This window comes from Pseudorasbora parva, chromosome 16, assembly GCF_024679245.1.
Source record: "Pseudorasbora parva isolate DD20220531a chromosome 16, ASM2467924v1, whole genome shotgun sequence".
Classification (NCBI taxonomy): Eukaryota; Metazoa; Chordata; class Actinopteri; order Cypriniformes; family Gobionidae; genus Pseudorasbora; species Pseudorasbora parva.
The window spans coordinates 8,234,448-8,256,796 of record NC_090187.1 but is presented as its reverse complement, the minus strand read 5'-3'; positions in this window follow the sequence as shown (position 1 = coordinate 8,256,796).

Genomic DNA, 22,349 nt, shown 5'->3' with positions numbered 1-22,349 from the left:
TTAAACTTTAAAATTAACCTGTGAATCACTTGCATTCCAAACCATTCTTTTTTGTTGAAAAATATTTTTTCTCTACCACTGTAAAAAAGTAAAAAAAAAAAAAAGAAAGAAAAAAAAAGTTGATGTTTCTTATAGATTTAATACTTTAGGTTTGAGCTAGGTGCAGGCAGTCAATCTACAGTAATCAGGCATAGCATTATGACCTAATATTGCGTTGGTACACCTTTGCTGCCAAAACAGACCCTTCGAGGCATGGACACCACTAGACCCATGCAAGTGTGCTGTGGTATCTGTTACCAAGATGTTAGCAGCATATCCTTTAAGTCTTGTAAGTTGCAAGATGGGGCCTCCATGGATCAAACTAGTTGTTCAGTATATCCCAAATATGCTCAATTGGATTGAGATCTTGGGAATTTAGAGGCCAAGTCAACACCTCAAACTTCTTGTTGTGTTCCTCAAACCATTCCTGAACCATTTTTGATTTGTGGCATATTATCCTACTGAAAGAAGCTACAGCCACCAGGGAATACCGTTTCCTTGAAAGCGTGAACATGGTCTGTAACAATGCTTAGGTAGGTGGTATGTGTCAAAGTAACATCCACATGGATGGCAGGACCCAAGATTTCCCAGCAGAACGTTACCCAAAACATCACTTCCTGGCATCACACTTTCCGACTTGCTTTCTTTCCATAGTGTTTTGCCTGATCAGTGAATATATTTTTCTAATATGTCTTTGACTGCTTGCTCATCTTACTTTATTAACTGACAGTTTCAAATACATCCGCAGAAAAAAATTATAATCTGTGAATCAATTAGACTCCCTTAGAAGACCCATTTCTCTTTATATGCTAGCATCTGCCTAATTAACCCACAGGGCCTGTTGTACTTGAATGCAGTGAGTCGTATAAAGTTGCTTCCACTAAGATGAATTTAATTCTAATTTAAAAAAATTGAGGAGACCAGGGTAAGTTGTCACACTAGTATAGAGCTCCGGAGGTCACGTGACCCATTCTGTTTACGGTGCCATTTTGGCAGGCAAGAACAGCTGGCGCCAGCATGAGTTTCAAGGCAACGGAGTTCACTGCACACTTTAATTCAAAAGACATAGACTTGTACACAGAAGAAAAAAATAGATCATACAGAACATACTAGGACTGTGACGGTGGCAGTTTTTTTTTTTTACCACGACGGTGGTCTAGGGTTGTGCCAGTGTCCGGTGAACATGACAACCGCACCCCCGTGGTGGTAGAGCGCCACCGCGGTGGCTGAGTAGCACCGGCAGGGGTCCGCCAAACAATAGTTTTTGTGTATGTAAATACTGTTTTACTTGAATATTATGACACGCGTGAAGCACAACGCTTTATTTACAAAATAAATAATAGGTCCGCAATTGTTACCTCGCAGCCATGGAAACAACATTCATGCCGAACGAGATACTTAATTTACGTCTCTCAAGATTTGGGGAAATAAAGAAGAGATTCCTTGTCCAGTAGAATAAAATGTTGTAAGCCTATTGTTAAATTCCTTCACTCGTGTCATACTATCCACGTAAAGCATTAACATACAAAAAAAAAAAAAAAGTTTCAAATAGCCTTTCTTGATGTTTTTCATTGAAGATTTTTTTATTATTTTTACGTGAGGCAAAAGTAACGTTAGTTAAGAATGAAGAATAAACTGAAATTCATGGCATTCAACAACTTACTACGATACAATTATTTCCCATTTGCTTTCTCCCACATGTTCTGGCATCCTGGTGCACATAAGCTGTCCATCATGTTGAAATAGTAGGGTTTAAACAGTCTGGTTTTAAATTATGTTATAGATACCAATGCAACAGCCGCTCTAGCGCTCCCCTGACTGCCTGCCAAAATGGCGGTGCTTAGGCTGCGTGACGTCAACCTCCGGAGCTCTATTGTAAGGGTGGAAAATTATTTTCCGTACAGACACATGGAAAGGTTAAAAAAAAACAGAAAGAATGCGTTTATGTCACACATTCTCACTCCCAACTTGTCACATATTGACGCTCAGTCAGGACCCCTCGGCGTCACTTTATAACGCACAGGGCATCATTTTTCGACAAGCAGGGTGCTCCATTCATTTCAATGAGAAACTTTTGCCGTCATACTCAGACACGTTGGGCATATCATCATAATTAAATTCTATATTGGGCAATGACTTTGCCATTATGACGTTAGAGTATATTTCTATTTACATTTTATTTTATTTACACTAGTTAGACACGTTCGAGCATTCGAGCATATAGCCCAACCCCATCTCATCCCTAACCTACCCGTTTTAAGTTTATATGATATAAAACAGGATATAAAAGGCAGATACGACTGCATGTACAATTTATTCAAAAAGTACAAATATTCCAAGTGTTCCGAGGACAAACGATGGATTTGTGTAATGAAAATCCCCAAAAGCAATAAGCATTTCCATCCGCCGAAGTTCAAGAAACATTACATCATTTGTAGTGAGAATGTGTTTTTTATTTAAGTATGTGGGGCAAGTTGTCACAGATGTAACTTTTAAGTTAAACATTCTGTGAGGTAGTATACAAATCACTAATAGAGACATTGTAAAATCGAATTAGTCACTGTCACGGGTGGTTGTGGGCAAACAGACGATGATGACGAGAATAAAGCTTCAACACATTTAATTACACTGAAGTTCTCCACAGGACAGGCAAACAGGCAATAGCAACACACTCTCTACGTACAGACGAGATCCGACAAGAACTGAAGAGAACAGGGAGATTATATAAGACTACTAATGAGGAAGAGCGTAATCAGGGAGAACAGAAAAAGGTGAAAATAATTAACTAATCAGACACACATGATGAGGGCAAATGAACCGAACACAACACATGACAGGACAAAAAGCAAACAAACAAGAGTCCATGGGTGTTGGAGTTACACTTACTTAATAAAACCATGCAAACTGATTGACATGCTTACAAGAGTTATATTTACTAAAATGAAATGTACACTCTAAAAATATGTTCAATAAGTTATATGACAACACATGTTTTTACATTGTTTTAACTCATCAAACTAAGTAAAAAAAAAACGTTTTTAACTTATGTTATACAAGATGTAAATCGTTTTTTAAAGTCAGTTTAACATAATCTAAGTTGAAATAACTTAAACATCCAAGTTGATTGTACTTAAACATTTCACATAGAAGTTTAAAAATATATATATATATTTTTTTTTACAGTGTAGCAAGTACTTGATAATTTACTTTAGATTTACTCTTGACTTAGTATAGCTACCGTTGCTGTTAACATTTTTGTGTTTTGCATGCTGAATGTTAAAGCCTGTGTGATTCAAGCATGATCCATTACAAGATATTGTCACAAATATAGAGGGATTACATCAACCCTATTAAAAGTTGCACATGGTGTTTATGACACAAGTGTTAGCGGTATAATTGTAAAAGATAATACGACATGAAGGGAAGTAATAATTCGTTTGCTTTTAAAAGGTGACCTACAGTAGCTTTTATTATGACTCATTATGTCATTATAGTCAGAAGTAAGGTCACCTTTGAAAGGCAACCTGTTTATTACTTCCCTTCCTTTGAAACCAAATAACTGTGATTTATTGTTGCATCACTGCATCAATATGAAGATAATCGCAATAATATATAAGTTCCAAGTGTCCATAATAGTGAGTTGTTCTTGTTGTTGTTTCTACTTGACAAAATGCAATAATAACATAGACTGTAAATAATTATATTTATTGAAATTATTAAATGGATGCTGCCTTAATGGTACAATAAAAGCTCTCTCTACACCTACCCCTTACCCTACACAATACATGCTTTTATTGTTATTAAACATTAATAATTCGTTAGTAACTTAATTTCCACTTTTAGAACATTTTCTTAATTTTTATTAAAAGTAAATGCATTTCCAATGTGATATGTGATGGGAAAAGAGAGAAGAGCGACCTCAGCAAAAGGCGGATCCAAACCCGGGTCGATCATGACAAACCCTTGTTCCATGAGCTTTATGCTCTACTGACTACACCACTGAAGAATTTGCTTTTTTTGTTTTTTTTATCTTCTGTGGCCCAAACAGGCATTGTTGGGGCGGAGCAAGTGTGAATAGCGCTTAGAAACAAGGCGACATTTGAACTTGGTGTAAACAGACACTCAGTTTGTCCTAGAATGAAAAATTAAATTAACCATGCCATAGTTAATAACAAGAGTTCAGTTCATGGACATAAGGACTTTTCATACCCTTCCCACAGATAACCAATGTCAACAGTCATGGTTGAGGTTTATTTACAATTGGATACTGCAACAAAGTAATTCAAAGTTGTTCGTTTGCTCGGCCCATTTCACCACAGAGAGTTTTTCTAACCTGGGGCAATACAGAAGGATTCGCTCAGCGTCTGATACTGAAGAAATGGCCAATTTCAACCGTATTCCTGCAAGCAGTAAGTAGTGATTTTAACCACTTATTGACTGTCGAACCCATTTCAGATTAAATTGGAAGTTTCTTAGTAAGACAACAGTGCGATAATATCCCGTGTTGTCTAGATCTAACGCAAGATGCTACAGTAACAATTGGAAACTTCAAGTAGCACACATAACAGTTTGTCAAATGACAAAGGTTATTATTATTTCCTGCCAGTGTTGTCATAAAATACAGCAGTAGATACTTATGTCGATCCCTTTTGACAGATTGAAATCTAAATTAGCCTATATTTTATCATTAAAACATAACTCAGAACCTAACTACGTTTACTACTACTGTTTAGTTGCTTACGGATCACTCACGCGAGCCTTGTAGCTAACGTCACCTTCTTTACCATCTAAGTTGAAATGATAGTCATTTGACAAGGCTTCTAGTCTATTTGTTAAATAAATATACATTTTTGAGAACTGAAGTATGATTATTTTGAAGCGGATGAGTAGTAAACATGACACTGTTTTGTATTTTGAGTGGTTTCTACATTGCTTTGTTTGGCTAAATAAATCAACTTTTAAATCAGTACTCTACTGTCAAACTGTAAGGTTACTGTAGACAACATATTTATGCGCTACCCAGTTCAGTTTGTGATTCAAAGTTGAGAAGCTATCATTGTAAAATCATTGCCATGACGGATGTTATAGATGTGTTAGCTGTCATTGAGCGCCAGTGGAGTGAAACAGCCAATCAGAGCAGAACTATTAATATGCATTAATGTTCATGACCCTTCCAAATAAGGCAAAAACAGACCATTAAATCCTAGAGACAATTTCTAGGGTTGTAAATGGAATGTAACCAAAATAATTTGTACACTTTTTGACAAAAATCTAAATCATACTAGATCTATAATCTAATGTTTCTCAATTGGTTTTAGTATGAATTGCTAAAGTTTGTTTTACATTGTCATACAAAATATTACACACACTAGTTGTTGAAATATAGCACATGAGACAATGTGTCTGGGTTTCTCTTTATTTTGTCTTTAACCAGCAGAACAGGACAAATGGTGAAATTTGAGCTTTAGTGTAAGTGAACAGAATCCACTCAATGCCAGCACTGGAAACAGAATCATACTGGATCAAGACACCCAGACACGTGCCACTAACCATCCAACTGTGTAATTAAATGGAAGCTCTTCTGCATATGGATAGAGAAACCTAGAATGGCCCAATATTGAAATAGTGCACTTATTGGCATATGGAATCAGTAGAAAGGGTGAACTGAATTTGTGCAAAATGTGATACATTTGAAATGAATGTTAAAAAAAGAGTAATGAAAAAAAAATGCATAGTATCGATTCTCTGCCTTTCTGAACTGAGATAAGGAAAATGAGCTTTACTCTTTCCTCTAAGCGGATTGAAAAAATCACCATCCTCTTTCCTTTTTTCCCAAATGTAAGTCCTATTATCGAACCAGTGTTTCCGAGCTTCGTTCGCAGTATTTGCTCCGTGAGGGTGTTAGGCTGATTAGAGGTCTGGTTCTGAGGTTAAGCCTGTTTTATGCAGCTGGAGACTTGTAGCATCACACAGGTTGCTCTGCCGCTGGTGGAAATGTGCACGTTCAGACTTCATTGACACAGCCAAGGCTATCAGTCTGAATAGAAAGTTTATGTATGCTGACTTAAGAGACTTCAATAAACATTCACCCATGTATACACAAACACACATGGTACAAACAAGTTATTCAAGGACTTACAAAAAATAAAAAATAAAAATGTTCCTTTATCTTTAGAAATGAGAATGCAGAACGTCCTTTGAACCTGAAAACAACGGAGAGTCAGTTCAACCTAAATTTGATGTATGTTGTGTTCTTTACTCACTCCAAATCCATCCAAGATGTATTTTATTTTTTTATTTTTTTTCAGCTGAAGAGAAATTAAGGTTTTGGAATGAAATAAATATTCCAGAATTTTTCTCCATCGAATGCAAGTGAGCAGTGCTCAACATTTTTGATGGTCCACATTTTTGATAGTCATTTTCAGAAAAAAATAAAAATAAATAAAAATACATGATATACTTTTTAACAAATGCTCACCTTGGTCCAGCTCTGAGAAGCACGTTCACAAGATGGTTGGGTTTATGTTAGAAAAGTCACACATGATGTTGACAGCAAGGACAGTTTATAAGTGTGGAGAAGGAGAACGCTCCAAAACAAATGGTCATTGTTTGTACTGTATGTTAGTTCGGTTTTTTTCAGTTTAACCTTTATCAAATAAGTAGCCTGATGTCGTCATACTCAATTCTAGTCAGAATATGAGTCTGAAACTGCTCCATTGGGCTGTGATTATGGGGCGTGTTTCAACCGAACCAGGAAAGACCTCAATTGGAAAAACCTACAACCAATCAGAGCAATGGAGTGACACATAGTTGTCAACAGAAGTCATGTTGCCTTCACATGCTATCGGAATGATCATAAATATGAGTTTCGTAGGAAAAAATGCCTATGAATGTCCTCTGATGTCGTGCTTGGGAAGTTCGGAAATAATTCTGATACCGAAATTCCTTGAGATGGGAGTGCCATAAACATTAAACATAGATATACTGTTGTATCAGGTATGATTTATTAGTTGTTGTTTTTTTCTCCAAAAAAGCTCTTTGTTGACGTGAATGGTTACGTTACGGTTTATCATCTGTCCGTCATCGCAAAAACCCCGCCATGACAATTTCAATGGTCCGAACAGTTCCTGTTCGGGCATAGTTGCTCCACAATGGATCAAGTCCCGAATTTCCTGAACTTAAATGTTGTGGACGTGGCTTAATTCGGCTGGCATCCAGACTAACACATAGCGAAACTAACACATAGCGAAACTAACACGTAGCGAACGACTAACACTCTTTCTCTTCCTCCTCTTTTTTTCAGGGCACATACAACAAGTGTGATTCGTCTTGATCTATTTGATTACCATTAGCACATGCAGGTGATGTTTTATTCTTGTATACTAAATTTGTTATAGCCTATGATTTAATAGGTTTCATCATTGTACAGTCTACATACAAAACCCACATTATTTAGATCGATTAGATGTCGTACATGTCATTAATGATCTTATAGGACTGCCAAAATAGCACAGTCTGTAGCAGGCATTAGATGGAGGAAAGTTCTGGAATGTTTTTTCTCCAAAACCTTGATTTTTCTTCGGCTAAGGAAAGGAAGTCATATGCAGCTCTGATGGCCATGGGGAGAATAAATAATCAGGACATTTTGGGTGAAATACTTGTTTAAGCTGCAAAATTGCAAAGAAAATGTGGTACGTGAAACTAAATTATGGGAGCGGGGGGTGTTAATCTAAGGCCTGTCTGTGAAACCAGTCCATGATTGATACCCCCCCCCCTCCCCCCCACACACACACACACACATACTTAAAAAAAAAAAAACTGAATGCATATACGGACAAATGTAACAAATGTAAAACATTTTTTAGAATCAACTCTCCATGAAACTTACATAAACAGTTGTAAGGCCTTTCACAATCACAAGTGCAATCTATTTCCATCACAGTCGTCTGTATTGACAGTGTTCATCTGGTGAGTGTTTGGCTATGATTAACTCTTCACCCATGCCAGCAAGCACCTGCCAGTGTTTATTGAGCCCTGCGCTACAAAAATGACAATGTTCTCGCCTGAAATAGCTTTTGAAAGCTTGTTTGATAGAGCCAAGATTTCCATTTTCTTGTTTCTGTCTCACTCTCGCTCTTTCTCTTTCTCTTTTGAAGACAATAGCATCAAAATGTCATCTGTTCTGGCAGCTTGGGAGAGGACTAGCGTGCTGCCCTGACCCTGACAACAGTGGATACCGGCCCGCTACCATGCCAGCTCCCCAAGATCAACGGGAAACCAAAGTTAAAACAGAGGTTGAGGGTTTTTCCTTTATACCCATGGTGAACAATTCAAGCAAAACTGAACAGATTCCGTTCTCATTTGGTAGAAAACGTAAGTGAGTTAACCTCGGTCACAACATAAGTATAATTTTTAGCATGTCCTCTGGCTTGAACACAGAGGACTACATCAGTCTAGTTTTCAGAGACTGTCTTTGAAATTACCGTCCAATTAATCTTTGCAAAACAAATGTTTCTTATTGTATTTCCGATCTATTGTAATTAACTGCTTAGCATGTCTGGAGTGAAGGAATCAATGAACACCATTGTTCAACTAACAAAACTCTTTTCTAGTGTTTGAAAAACCTAAAACAATCAAAAGAGATACATATATTAAAATGTGTTCATGCAGTTAATGTTTAAATGTTTTGTCTATAATAGTATTAAAATATACAATTAAAATTACATAAAAATGGCCAATTGTATTTCTTCATTGATTTGCTAGTAATGTCATTTGAGAGTAGACTGGGTAAACCCAGCCTGATCAGCTGGCGATTTGATTGTGCCCGGCAACTTCTACCTCTACATTCATGTCTACTGCTGCTAATACACAGGAACCAATCACAGACTGGCTTATCCACCTGGTGCACTATTGGCGGGTTTAACGCGATGACAGATCGAGAAATGATCATAGACAGTAAAAGAAATGGACAGAGCGATCCCATAGACGTCAACGGCGGAAAATTAGGTCAATTAAAGGCACGTACTTCCTGATGGTTGAGCGTACTGCGCAGGCTCAGACTAAGCTTGACGTGACGTAAGCAACCTGTCTGACAGTTGTAGGTCTTCTAGTAGTTGTGGAAAGTGAAATCTGAATCACGTTGTTTAAATATTTTCTCCCGTTGCTTTTGGCTCACTATCGGCTTCTCCCCATTCTTTCCCCCTGACTTTATCAGACTTATCTCCACATCCCCCCGACTGCCTCATAGACAGTAAAAGATTGCTTCTGAGCTTCTCCTCCTGTATATACGGTAATTTCTCAACTGTGCGACAGAGTCGCGTTGGTTATGACGCAATCGTTAGCCTATTTTTACAAAAAACAGCTTCAAAGGGGCGATAGTGTAAGATACAAGGTAATGGAGCCTTTCATGCATTGTCGTGTTTCTTTATAAATAAACAATGGACAAATGGAGTCTTTAAACGCCTCAGATTTAAAGTTATTCACTGTCAAAGTGACTCAAAAATGAATGGGATGCTAACAGCAGGTGATGGCTTGGTTAGCAATGGCCGCCCCTATGGGAGGAACGCTTTCCGAGTGCTAGATTACCCCCTTGGAAATGATGGGTCGTTGCCTGTTCATCACGCCTCTTGTGGTCTGATTGGTTGAAGGACAAACCAATCGCATACAGAGTCATTCAAATAATGTTCATTGATCATGCCTCTTGTGCAGTAAAATCCAGAGCAGACTCTCCAGTTCAATTTTAAAGATAAATTTGAGAGTACATTTGTGAGGGAAACTAATTGTAATGTCCCACGTTCCAAATGGTTTAAATAAAAGGATTTATTAAACGAACAAAACTAAATGAAGATGAATAAGAGTCCATCAAAATCAAGCTAAACAGAGCATAGCCATGACAGAAATTAACTTTTAACCCAAACAGTATAAAACAAATTTTGACGGAAGCTGCTCTCGTAAGCACCATTGTCAATATTCTAAGTGTATGTGTTTAAAAAAAAAAAATAAATAATGATATGCACTTTCAATGCATTTGTTAGGTAAATAAATATAACATGTTACTTTATATTTATTAAAGCAAAATATAAATGTAACCAAGTAGCTTAAAGAGTTTTTTATTTAATTTTTTACATTTATTCCAAAATAATAACTAAAAGACAATTTAACTAAATATATATTATTTGTGAACTAATATTCAGCTTTTCTTTTTAATAGAATGTGAAATTATTGTCAGCAGTCGTCAAGCTTGTACACACTGGTGATACACAAAGACAAGAAGATGTACCTTTAATTTCCCCAAGCTGATTGTTCACTAAAAACCTCACAGTCATCTTGTTTTCAGATCATTTTGATGTGAAAGCAGATATATCTAATTGGCTGAGTTGTTTACTTTTTAATGAGCCATTAACTACGGATTATCCATTACTGTTTTCCCATTAACGCCATCATTGTCTTCTTTCAGGCGATTCCAGAGCACACATGAAAACACGAGGCAGGATTTATTGCACAAACCAATCATATTGGGTGTGCTGCTGTTGGACAGTGTTGCTTTATAAAAACTAGAGACTTCAACACGTTTTGGTGTCACATTTTGTAACATTTGCCTTGAATCATTTTTGCAGAATCTATTATTTTCTCATCTAGTTTATTTATTTATTTATTTGAGCAGGCACAGCCTTCCTTGCCTCCTAGGAGGAAACACCCCATGCATTTAAATACATTAAACATGTCTCAGTAACTTTCTTATACGTCATTATGGCCATCAGACATTACTCGAATCAAAACATATGTTCAGCATACATACAAGTACACAAGAATGATTTGTTCATGAACATCGATTCATTCAGGACCAAAACGTCATGACTTTGCAACCAAACATCAAGGTTTACCTTAAGACTGGATAGCTTAGGCTTTACAATCTCCAGATACAGGGAGTGGGATCAGAGGGTTCAGTTTAATTCATCTTGGGTAAGAGGATAATACATGAACATGCCAGCAGATATCATGGAATTTCCTCATCTGTAGTGGTTAAATCAGCAGATCCATAGTGCTGAGTATGGCAGACCTTAATCAATATCATGCAATAGCTGTCTTATCTGCAAAACCAGATGTCTGTCCTGTTATTTATAGTTTTGCTTCCTTCTTGTCACATAAGCGTTCAAATACAGCCGATGTGGGCCAGGAGGAAATATCTTTTTGCTTACTAACTACACAAGGCAGGCTTTAAAACCAGGGTCGAGAACTGATAACCTCCCGCTGTGTCTAAAAGCCATTGTTCAAAGTTACAGCAAGTGGCTTGGGCCACTCAAATACCAGAAAAGATTAAGAAACTTACTTACTCTGCATGGAGGAGGATGGTGATCTACACAATCAGGGGAATGGTTGACTGGGATTTTCCAACAAGTGTCATAGTTCATCTTCTCGTGTAATCTGATGTATGAATTGCTGTTATCAGTGGAAACATATGTTGTCGGGGAAATCTGGGATGCTGAGGTGGACGGAGTGCTTATTAATATGGAGTAAAGGCTAGGACATTTATTGTCATTGCATCTCAGTGACATTGTTGCTCTGAGACAGACCCCTGCTGTAAGATATGTAGAAGAGCTAATTGAAATTCAGATGCTCGCCTCGCATTCGCATACAATGATAAATCAGTTCACTCTTGAGACATGGGACAAAATGTCCTACAACTTTACCTGCCATTAGTTATAAAATAGCATCATCTCCACTTTGTAATTCATCAGAGATGATCAGATGTACCAGTTCAGTTTTGAGTTTTTGAGAAAAATATTTTTAATCATTCACCACCTAGCTTTACTAACAGCTTGCGCCAGCGCAAACCCTCTTTTTGCGTAAAATTTTTTTATGCAAAGATTCACTAAACACAGTGATAAATTAGCCCTGAAAAGGCATAAACAGTGTTATTTATGTATCTGAACTGGTTGCATATGCATTTGTAGGAGTTTCCCTTTCAAATGTATGGGAGTAGAGAATTTAAATTAATCACGTGAGGTGATTTACAAAGGTTTGCGCTCTTAAATTTACTGGTGTTTGTGCCATTATTTTCCGCCCAAAAAAGTGCATCTTCTAGATGCTACTGGGTAGATTACACTGATGATTATGGGAATGATCCAGCTGCATCCGTGTTCATTAATTTGTGGTTTGTGGGCCCTGTTTTAACAATCTGAGTAAATGGTCTGAAGTGCATGGCACAGGTGCACTTAGGGCGTGTCCGAATCCATTTTAGCTAGTTTAACGATGGAAAAATCATTTGGTGTGCCTGGTGCATGGTCCAAAAGGGTTGGACCTAATCTCTTAATGAGCCATGGGTGTGTTTTGGGTGTAACGTGCAATAAACCAATCAGAGTCTTATCTGCCATTCCCTTTAAAAGCCAGTCGTGCTTGCACAATGGAAGATTTGCAATTTACATGGCAGAAGATGCGAGCGGAAAGACTGAATCCTTTTATTTTTAATACTGCGTTTTTAGTTCCCCAAAAAATCAACGTGCCAAAAATGCGCCTGAACACATCTTGTTTTCAGACCAGTTCATGGGTAATCAGATGGACGTGAGTGCAATTGCGTGAAAATGATAACTGTGTCGGGCTGAAACTAGCAAAAAACACTTGCATTGTATTGCACTGGTTGGATCATAGGGCCCATATCTCTAATGCCTTTACTGCAGCATGACTTCTTGTAATTGTGGAACTGTTAGCCTAGAAATCTAGACGCACCCTAGCCGCGAGTGTCGTCTAGCAACTCTCAAAACATGCTGAGCTGTAAAAAAACAAACTCTGGTCTGGCCAATCGCATATTGGATAGAGTCGGTGAACAGGGCTTAACTTAATGATGGCTGAGTTGCACTTGCATGCTACTAGTAAACACAGAGGCTGGCAAACGGCGGTCTTTCAAATCAGCTTTGACCGCAACTCTGGAAGACTTGGAGTTATGCTTTTCTCTGAGAAAAGAACGGCACTGAAGTCATTCATAAAAAGTTTTGTAGGTTATGTCTAAGGGTGTTTTCACACTTGGTCCTTTTCAGGGGTCTGAGCATGGTTCACATGATTTTCAGCCCATATGTTAACACTCCTAACGATTTCCGACCCCTTTAAAGTGAACTGAGCCCAACGGGGAGGTGGTCTGGGTACGGTTCAATCTCATCTTATGGTTTGGTTCACTAATAACATTTAGTCTGAACACAAACCGCTCTGGGCTTACTATATTTTTTCTGTCCTTAAATTCCAATGTAGTTTGGTCATCAGATGCCTCCGTACAACTCGGCTGTTCATCGCGGCTGATTCTTCTGACAAATCTCTACAAATTATTTGTCCATAACATACACTTGTTTATTTCAATTTCAACCGCTTCCGAAATGAGACGCGGCTCGCGGATTGCCAGTTTAAAATGGTGTGAGGAGCGAGCGCACACACCTAGCGCATGCACAGAAGCCAGCTGTCACAGCGCGTGAAATAAAAGCAATCTTTAGCGTCTTATTCCATTTATTTTAAAAAGTGTCAAAAACACACATTTCACATAAACAGGTGGTTTTGTCTAAAGTGAATGTAAACATCTGCATTATAGCCTAATAAAAGAATCAGTGAAGTCAAGTCAATAAAAGAATCAGTGAAGTCATACAGTGAAGAATGGGCTATGTATGCAGTTTTTTTCCATGTGATTATTCCATTTCTTACTTGAATACTGCTTTTAGGCATATCTATACTTTACCTGGAAAATGTAAAGCGGTTTATTTCATCTCCATCTTTCTTTTATCATTTTATTGTATTGTTTATTTTTGTAGCCAATGCTGATGTTTTCATTGCCTTTTGCAATGAAATTGAATGAATCAAGGAAAACAATTCAAAATAAATGTTAGTTACAAAGGTGGTATAGCTAGTGTAAGAATATGTAGTATATATATATATATATATATATATATATATATATATATATATATATATATTAGGGGTGTAACGGTTCCCAAAATTCACGGTTCGGTTCGATACGATACACTGGTTTCACGGTTCGGTTCGGTACGGTTCGGTATGTTTTAGATACAGCAAAAAGAAAAAAATGACAGATAAATTACCTTTTTGTATTATTTTTTTATTAAAACTAACAAAGTATGATTTTGTCACGGTTCATGGATTCCCTGTCTCACTCTTGGGTGCGTGTTGAATGTAGGTGAGGGCGGAGCCTGGGATTGGCTCATCACGCACCTGTGGCTGATCACCTGCACCAGCTGCAACTCATCACCTTCACCCTATTTAGTCTCTCTGTTTCTCTCTTGTCTTTGTCAGAGCGTTGTTGGATGTTTCCCCTTGTGTCTCCGTGTTGGTGATCGTTTCCCCCTTCCGTGAAACGCTGGATCCCTTCCCGGATTACCTCTACCGATCTCCCGAGTCACAGCTGCTCACAGCCTTGCCCGTGTCACCAACAGAGCCTCTCTCACTGCTCCGTCTTACCCGGACTTCTTCAGTGTTCTGAGTTTTGACTTCTGTGACACTATCTGTCTTATTAAACTGAGTTACTTGCAATTGAATCCTGCCTCTGTGAATCCATTACAGAACGCTCTGACCAACCATGGATTCAGCGAGTATCAACGCCCTACTGACCAGCAGCAACGAGAGACTGGACCAGCAGGAGGCGAACTTAACTGCCACAGGACAGGCAGTACACACTTTAGTGGCACGGGTGGCCGAGCTGACCCAACAGATGCAACAACTCGTCGGTCCCACTGTGCCCGACCCACCGCCGACCCCCCACACACCATCCGCATCGCGGCAACCGGAACCACGTCTGCCTACCCCTGAGAGTTATGCCGGTGAGAGCAATTATTGCAGAGCCTTCCTTACCAAGTGTTCCTTGTTTTTCGCTCTTCAACCGCAGACTTTCAACACGGAGAGATCCAAGGTGGCATTCGTCCTCACCCTGCTCTCCGGACGAGCCGCACTTTGGGGAACGGCGGTGTGGGAAAATCAACATCCTTGCAGCTCCTCGTTCCAGACGCTGGCGGCGGAGATGAGAAGGGTGTTTGACCGAGCGGTAACCGCTCGGTCTCGGATTATTCCATCGAGTTCCGCACCCTGGCCGCCGAGTGCAAGTGGAACGAGGAGGCACAGTGGGACATGTTCCTGCATGGGCTGGCTGACCGCATCCAGAAAGAGATTTTCATGATCGACCTTCCGGAGAAGATTGACGGACTGATCGAACTGGCGTTGAGGGTGGACGCTCGTCTGAGTCGGCTGAGATCCAGGATGGAGTTTCAGCACAAGAGTGTCGAATGCCCTCAGGCCAACGCTGCGGATGCGGTCAGCTACACCTTCGACCCGGAGCCCATGCAGGTGGGTCGAGCTCGGCTCTCCCGGGAGGAGAGAGCGAGACGGAGATCCCGTGGTCTTTGCCTCTACTGCGGCGGGACCGGACACCTGCTAGACTCCTGCCCGGTAAGAGGACCACGCCCGGCGGTAAGGAGAAGGCTACTGTCGGGCGGGATCTCCGTGGAAAAGACCTCATCCTCCACTCTCCTTCCGGTGAGATTGCTGTGGGCAGCCCAGGAATTTTCCAGCCCAGCACTCCTCGACTCGGGAGCGGAGGGTAACTTTCTTGACTCTGCCCTTGCACACAAACTCAAAATACCCACCATTGCACTTAAGAACACCATCTCTGTCAACGCACTCAACGGACAAGTTCTCCCTGACATTTCATTCACCACTGAACCACTTACACTGATCACGTCTGGCAACCACACTGAACTCATTTCATTTTTTATCCTGGACTCCCCTTTGGCTCCCATTGTCCTCGGTCACCCTTGGCTGGAGTTACATAACCCAAGGGTTGACTGGGGACAAAACTCTGTGTCTGCGTGGAGTGATAAGTGTTATGAGTCTTGTTTGGTGTCTGCTTGTTCGTCTGTGTCTCGTTCTGTTTTTCAGAGTGAGACGGTGAATCTATCTAACGTGCCTCCGGAGTACCTCGACCTGAAGGAAGTGTTCAGTAAGTCCCGAGCTGCTTCTCTTCCTCCGCATCGTCCCTATGACTGTGCTATAGATTTACTCCCAGGTAAGTCTCCGCCTAAGGGCAAACTATACTCTCTTTCTATTCCAGAGAGGGAGGCCATGGAGAAATATATTTCTGATTCTCTAGCCTCCAAATTCATCCGCCCTTCCTCTTCTCCAGCGGGGGCGGGGTTCTTCTTCGTGGGGAAGAAGGATGGTTCTCTGCGACCTTGCATTGATTACCGAGGGCTGAATAACATCACGGTAAAGAATACCTATCCTTTGCCGTTGATGTCTTCAGCTTTCGAGAGGTTACAGGGAGCATCCGTCTTCACGAAGTTGGACTTACGTAACGCTTATCATTTGGTTCGCATCAGGGAGGGGGATGAATGGAAAACCGCATTTAACACCCCCAGGGGGCATTTTGAATATTTGGTCATGCCTTTCGGCCTTTCCAACTCCCCAGCGGTTTTCCAGGCACTCGTCAATGATGTGTTGAGAGACATGGTCGACCAATTCATATATGTCTACCTGGATGACATTTTGATTTTTTCTTCGTCTCTCCAGGAACATGTTCTACACGTCAGACGAGTGCTTCAGAGGTTGCTAGAGAATGGGCTTTTTGTCAAGGCGGAGAAATGCGCTTTTCATGCACAGTCTGTTCCTTTTTTAGGGTACATCGTGTCATCGGAGGGAATGCGCATGGATCCCGACAAGGTTAAGGCTGTGATGAATTGGCCAAGTCCAGATTCCCGTAAGGCCCTACAGAGGTTTCTGGGGTTCGCCAATTTCTATCGGCGTTTTATTCGCAATTTCAGCCAACTAGCCGCACCTCTGACTGCCTTGACCTCTCCCCGAACGACGTTCAGGTGGTCCGATACAGCCGAGGCTGTATTCGCCAAACTGAAAAGCCGCTTTGTTTCGGCTCCCATCTTAGTCGCCCCTGATTCCACACGTCAGTTCGTGGTAGAGGTCGACGCGTCAGAGGTGGGGGTAGGAGCGGTTCTTTCACAGCGCTCTCCCTCAGATGACAAGATGCACCCGTGCGCATTTTTCTCCCATCGTCTTTCTCCTGCCGAACGCAATTATGACATTGGTAACAGAGAGTTGTTGGCCGTCAAGTTAGCGTTGGAGGAGTGGCGTCATTGGCTTGAAGGGTCGGGGGTACCTTTTATTGTATGGACGGATCATAAGAACCTTGAATATATTAGATCTGCTAAAAGACTCAACTCCAGGCAGGCTCGGTGGGCACTTTTTTTCGGACGTTTTGACTTTGTTCTCTCGTACCGCCCCGGGTCTAAAAACATCAAACCCGACTCTTTATCTCGTATTTTTGATGCTTCCGAACGCCCGGTTACTCCCGAGTGTATTTTGCCAGAGAAGATAGTTATCTCTACACTCACATGGGAGATCGAATCGAAGGTCAAAGTGGCCTTAGAAGGGGTAACGCCCCCGCCCGGCGGCCCACCGAGTTGTTTGTTCGTTCCGGAGGGGTTAAGATCCGAGGTCCTCAAATGGGGTCACTGCTCCAACATTGCTTGTCATCCAGGGGTAAACCGCACTTGCAGTTTAGTAAAGCAACGATTTTGGTGGCCACTTATGGCTCGCGACATTCGCAGTTTTGTTTTGGCTTGCTCGGTCTGTGCGGTTGGTAAGACATCTAACCAACCTCCCCATGGGTTACTTCAGCCGTTGTCTGTTCCTTCGAGACCCTGGTCCCACATCGCTCTAGATTTTGTTACCGCCCTCCCGCCCTCCCAGGGAAAGACGGTCGTTTTGACCGTCGTGGACCGATTCTCGAAGGCAGCACATTTCATTCCCTTGCCCAAATTACCCTCAGCCAAGGAGACAGCGGTATCTGTAGTAGACCACGTCTTTCGGTTACATGGCCTCCCGATGGACGTGGTCTCTGACAGAGGTTCCCAATTTGTGTCCAAATTTTGGCAGGAGTTTTGTAAATTACTAGGAGCCACGGTTAGTCTGTCTTCGGGTTATCACCCCCAAAGCAACGGTCAGACCGAGAGAGCCAATCAGGATCTGGAAAGAGTGTTGCGATGTTTGGTATCCAAGAATCCTTCATCCTGGAGCCAGCAACTCTCTATGGTTGAGTACGCTCATAACTCGTTACCAGTGTCATCTACGGGCCTTTCGCCATTTGAGTGTAGTGTAGGTTACCAGCCACCTATTTTTCCTAGTCTGGATTCCGAGGTCGCGGTCCCCTCTGTTCACGCCTTTATCCAGAGGTGTCATCGCACATGGACCAGAGCCCGTGAGACTCTGCTCCAGGTGGGAGCGCGCACCAAGGCTAAAGCCGATCGCCACCGGTCTAAGCCTCCCGTTTACGTCGTGGGTCAAAAAGTGTGGCTTTCTACCAAGAACATTCCTCTCCGCTCCGTATCTAATAAACTTGCTCCCAAATTTATCGGCCCGTTCACTGTCACCAAGATCATTAGTCCGGTGACAGTCCGCCTCAAACTCCCTCCGGCGTACAGGAGGATTCATCCCGCCTTCCATGTATCCAAAATCAAGCCTGTTTTTCACTCCCACCTTAATCCGCCAGTCCCGGTTCCCCCACCGCCGCGACTCGTAGATGGGGAACCAACGTATTCGGTTAATCGCATTCTGGATTCTAGACGGAGGGGACGCGGTTTCCAGTACTTGGTGGACTGGGAAGGTTACGGTCCGGAGGAGAGAAGTTGGGTTCCTGCTAGGGACATTCTGGATCACTCCCTTATTGATGATTACAATCAACAGGTAAGGTCGGCTGGGAGCGTCAGGGGACGCTCCTAGGGGGAGGGGTACTGTCACGGTTCATGGATTCCCTGTCTCACTCTTGGGTGCGTGTTGAATGTAGGTGAGGGCGGAGCCTGGGATTGGCTCATCACGCACCTGTGGCTGATCACCTGCACCAGCTGCAACTCATCACCTTCACCCTATTTAGTCTCTCTGTTTCTCTCTTGTCTTTGTCAGAGCGTTGTTGGATGTTTCCCCTTGTGTCTCCGTGTTGGTGATCGTTTCCCCCTTCCGTGAAACGCTGGATCCCTTCCCGGATTACCTCTACCGATCTCCCGAGTCACAGCTGCTCACAGCCTTGCCCGTGTCACCAACAGAGCCTCTCTCACTGCTCCGTCTTACCCGGACTTCTTCAGTGTTCTGAGTTTTGACTTCTGTGACACTATCTGTCTTATTAAACTGAGTTACTTGCAATTGAATCCTGCCTCTGTGAATCCGTTACAGATTTTTTTTTTTTTTTACATTGAACAATAATGGAGCTATACTTTACCCATCTTCTATGTAGTTACAGGAATAAGACATTAGCTCTTTACATTAGCGTGTGCGGTGCGCGTTGAGTTGCGTGTGCGTTGCAGGAGCCCCACACCCTGTAGTGGTTTCACATATGCTGAGTTTGCAGTCCGCAACTGATCCGCTGTTGCATACACAGCATTGATTATTTTTTATTTAAAATCCAAAAGTTTTTACTGAACATGCCTCGTCAGAATTCCAATTATCTTTGTTTACTCTTTAATAGAAGTCAGGTTACGTAGCCTACTACATTTAAACAACATTTTATTAAATTCATTTATTCATATTTATATACTTCAGATTTAGCTCACACAAGTGGCAAAACATTTAAACATAGGTTATAGCCTTAAATCACAAACATTTTAAATTAGAAACTTACAATAGTCTATTCAAAAACAGCCGACTCCCGTCTTTTCTTTCTTTTTTACACCCTTTTAAAAGAAATCCTGCAGGTCAAAAAGAACTTTGCTTTTCACCTCCAAGAAAGTACGAGTGCTATCCATTATGGCACTTATTTGTTTTACCTAAATGCCGGGTAAGGTGTCCTTTTGTTGCTTTACTTGAGAAAAAAAAGCCACGTGTTGACTTGAAACAAGAGTATATTTTAAATGATATGCATCTGTGGTGAAATTACTAGATTTTCGCGTCAGTACATGTTTATTTTAATGCGAACAATGTTCTATCACTTTAATGCAGCAACGCAGCGCAGCAAAAATAGACTCGGTACGAAAACGATCCGTGCACTGCTGCAGACGCAAAGCTCCTGGAACGGACTGACGGACCGCATCCGCGTGCAGTGTGAAAGCTGTCATCCGTTAACATGGGTACGGAAAAAAATACGCACCCGCAAGGCAAATGAGTCTCAGTTTGAAAAAATAATTAATCATATCATTTTTCTTTCGATAAAAAAGGAAAACGGGTCCAACAGACCCGAACACCATACAAGGGTTAAGGCAACCAGTTTACTCACTTTTTCAGTTAAACCAACAATATTTTTTTACAGTGCGTATGAGTCATTTGTAATTACAATCCCACTGCATAACAGTTCTGCGTCACTAGAAAATACGGTTACACTTTATAAAAACTCACGCTATGAAGCATTAATTAAGCATTAGTAAATAGTTAGTTCATCATTTATAAAGCATTAATAAACATTAATAGGCAGTTTATAAATATAACTATAAATGCTTTATTCTTGTTTTATAATTATATCTATTGTATTTTGTATTTTCATACTTTATAAATTATAAAGGTACAATTTCTAAATTAAGTATTACATTGTTTACAAACCCGTTGTAAACAATGTAATACTATTTTATTATTTTATTATAAATTATTTTATTATTTTATTATAATAATTGTATTTGTTGTCTTTGCCACTCCTGTAATCTAGTGTAATCCACTGGTACATTTTTATTCAGCAAAGTTTAAAATTGACCTAAGGCTTAGTTTAATTTGACTGCAGTTATGCTTTCTGGTGATCTACAGGAATAATATTTTCTATGACATTGAAGAGGTTTAATTTAATTTTGAATTTTATTAAATCACTAGTTGTACAGTCTCCATTTTTGCATTTTGAAATAAATATTTATATGTGCTATATTCATCTGTGTTGGCTTTGTTTCCTTTTTCTGTTCAGAAGAAAACTGAGTCTTTGTAAAAGCCTTACGAGGCATAAATAGACCTCACTTTAGATGAGTTCACAGAAATAGTTAACTGACAACTACTAAATGTTTTATAACTACCTGAATTCATCATGATCTACAGTAGGAATACATGTTAATAAAGCATTTATTAACAAACTGAGAAACTATTACTATATGTCTAAATAATTTGATGTATAAATGTACATTTAAATAGTTTATTACCCCTTTACTTTGAACCACTGATGTCAACTAAAGGACTGCTCTGTAAATAATGTAATACTTAATTTAGGAATGACAAGTTGATCATTTATAAAGTAGGAAAATACAATTATTAAACACATTATAGATATGCTTATAAATCAAGAAGAAAGCATTTATATCTGTATTTATAAACTGCATATTAATGTCTATTAATGCTTTATAAATGATGAATTAACTATTTACTAATGCTTAAATAATGTTTCCAAGTGTGTAGTTATTATAAAGTGTTAACGAAAAAACTACATTTGCATAATGCCCGTCTATGTTGTATGTTGTCCGTCCTTGAAAAACTTGACCAGCCCTTCTCAAATCTCGGCTCAACGTGGGTGTGGCGAGGGGGGCATCGTTTCGCGAGGTCTGCACAGACGGAAAGAGTGGGTGAGAAAGTAGGTCAAGTGCATGATGATGAACAACTGTGTCTGCTTGCAGTGATTGGTGCGTAGAAACCGGATCAAAGCCACGCTGGAACAACGGCTGGGGAGAGTGAGAGGAACCAGCTGAGGAGTCATGGGTGATATGCTGAGAGATCCAGGAGGATACTGTGTTTACAGAAAGTTTACATGTTTATGAGAGAGTGTGTGGCGCAAGTTTGTGTTGTCAATGAGAAAATAAAACCCATATGTCCCAGGTTAACGCTGACCTTGTTTTCTTCCTTTCCATCCAAAAAAATAAATGCATTGCAATGGGATTCTCTAAAAGCTTGCTCTTGAAAGATGGGTCAGTACCCAGTTTATTTGGACCCACTTGCTATTTAGAAATGCAATGTGTAAGTATGAATAATTGAAGAGCTCTTATCCAAAACGATAAACGGCAAATAAATACCTTTGTTAGATCACATTTAAGAATTGCTACCTAATGTGGGAATGGCAGGGGTAGAAACAAAACTCACTCTTGTAGCTACTCTCTCACACTTACACACAATCTCTCTCACATGCACACACACACACACACACACACTCACGCACACACACACACACACCCATAACACACACAAGCGCACGCAACCCCACCCCGTGGGGGTTAAAAATGTGAGTTTATTGAAATAAAAAATTGTTGATACAATGAAGGAAATTGGTTTAATATATAGAAACTCAAAATATTATTGTATCTGAA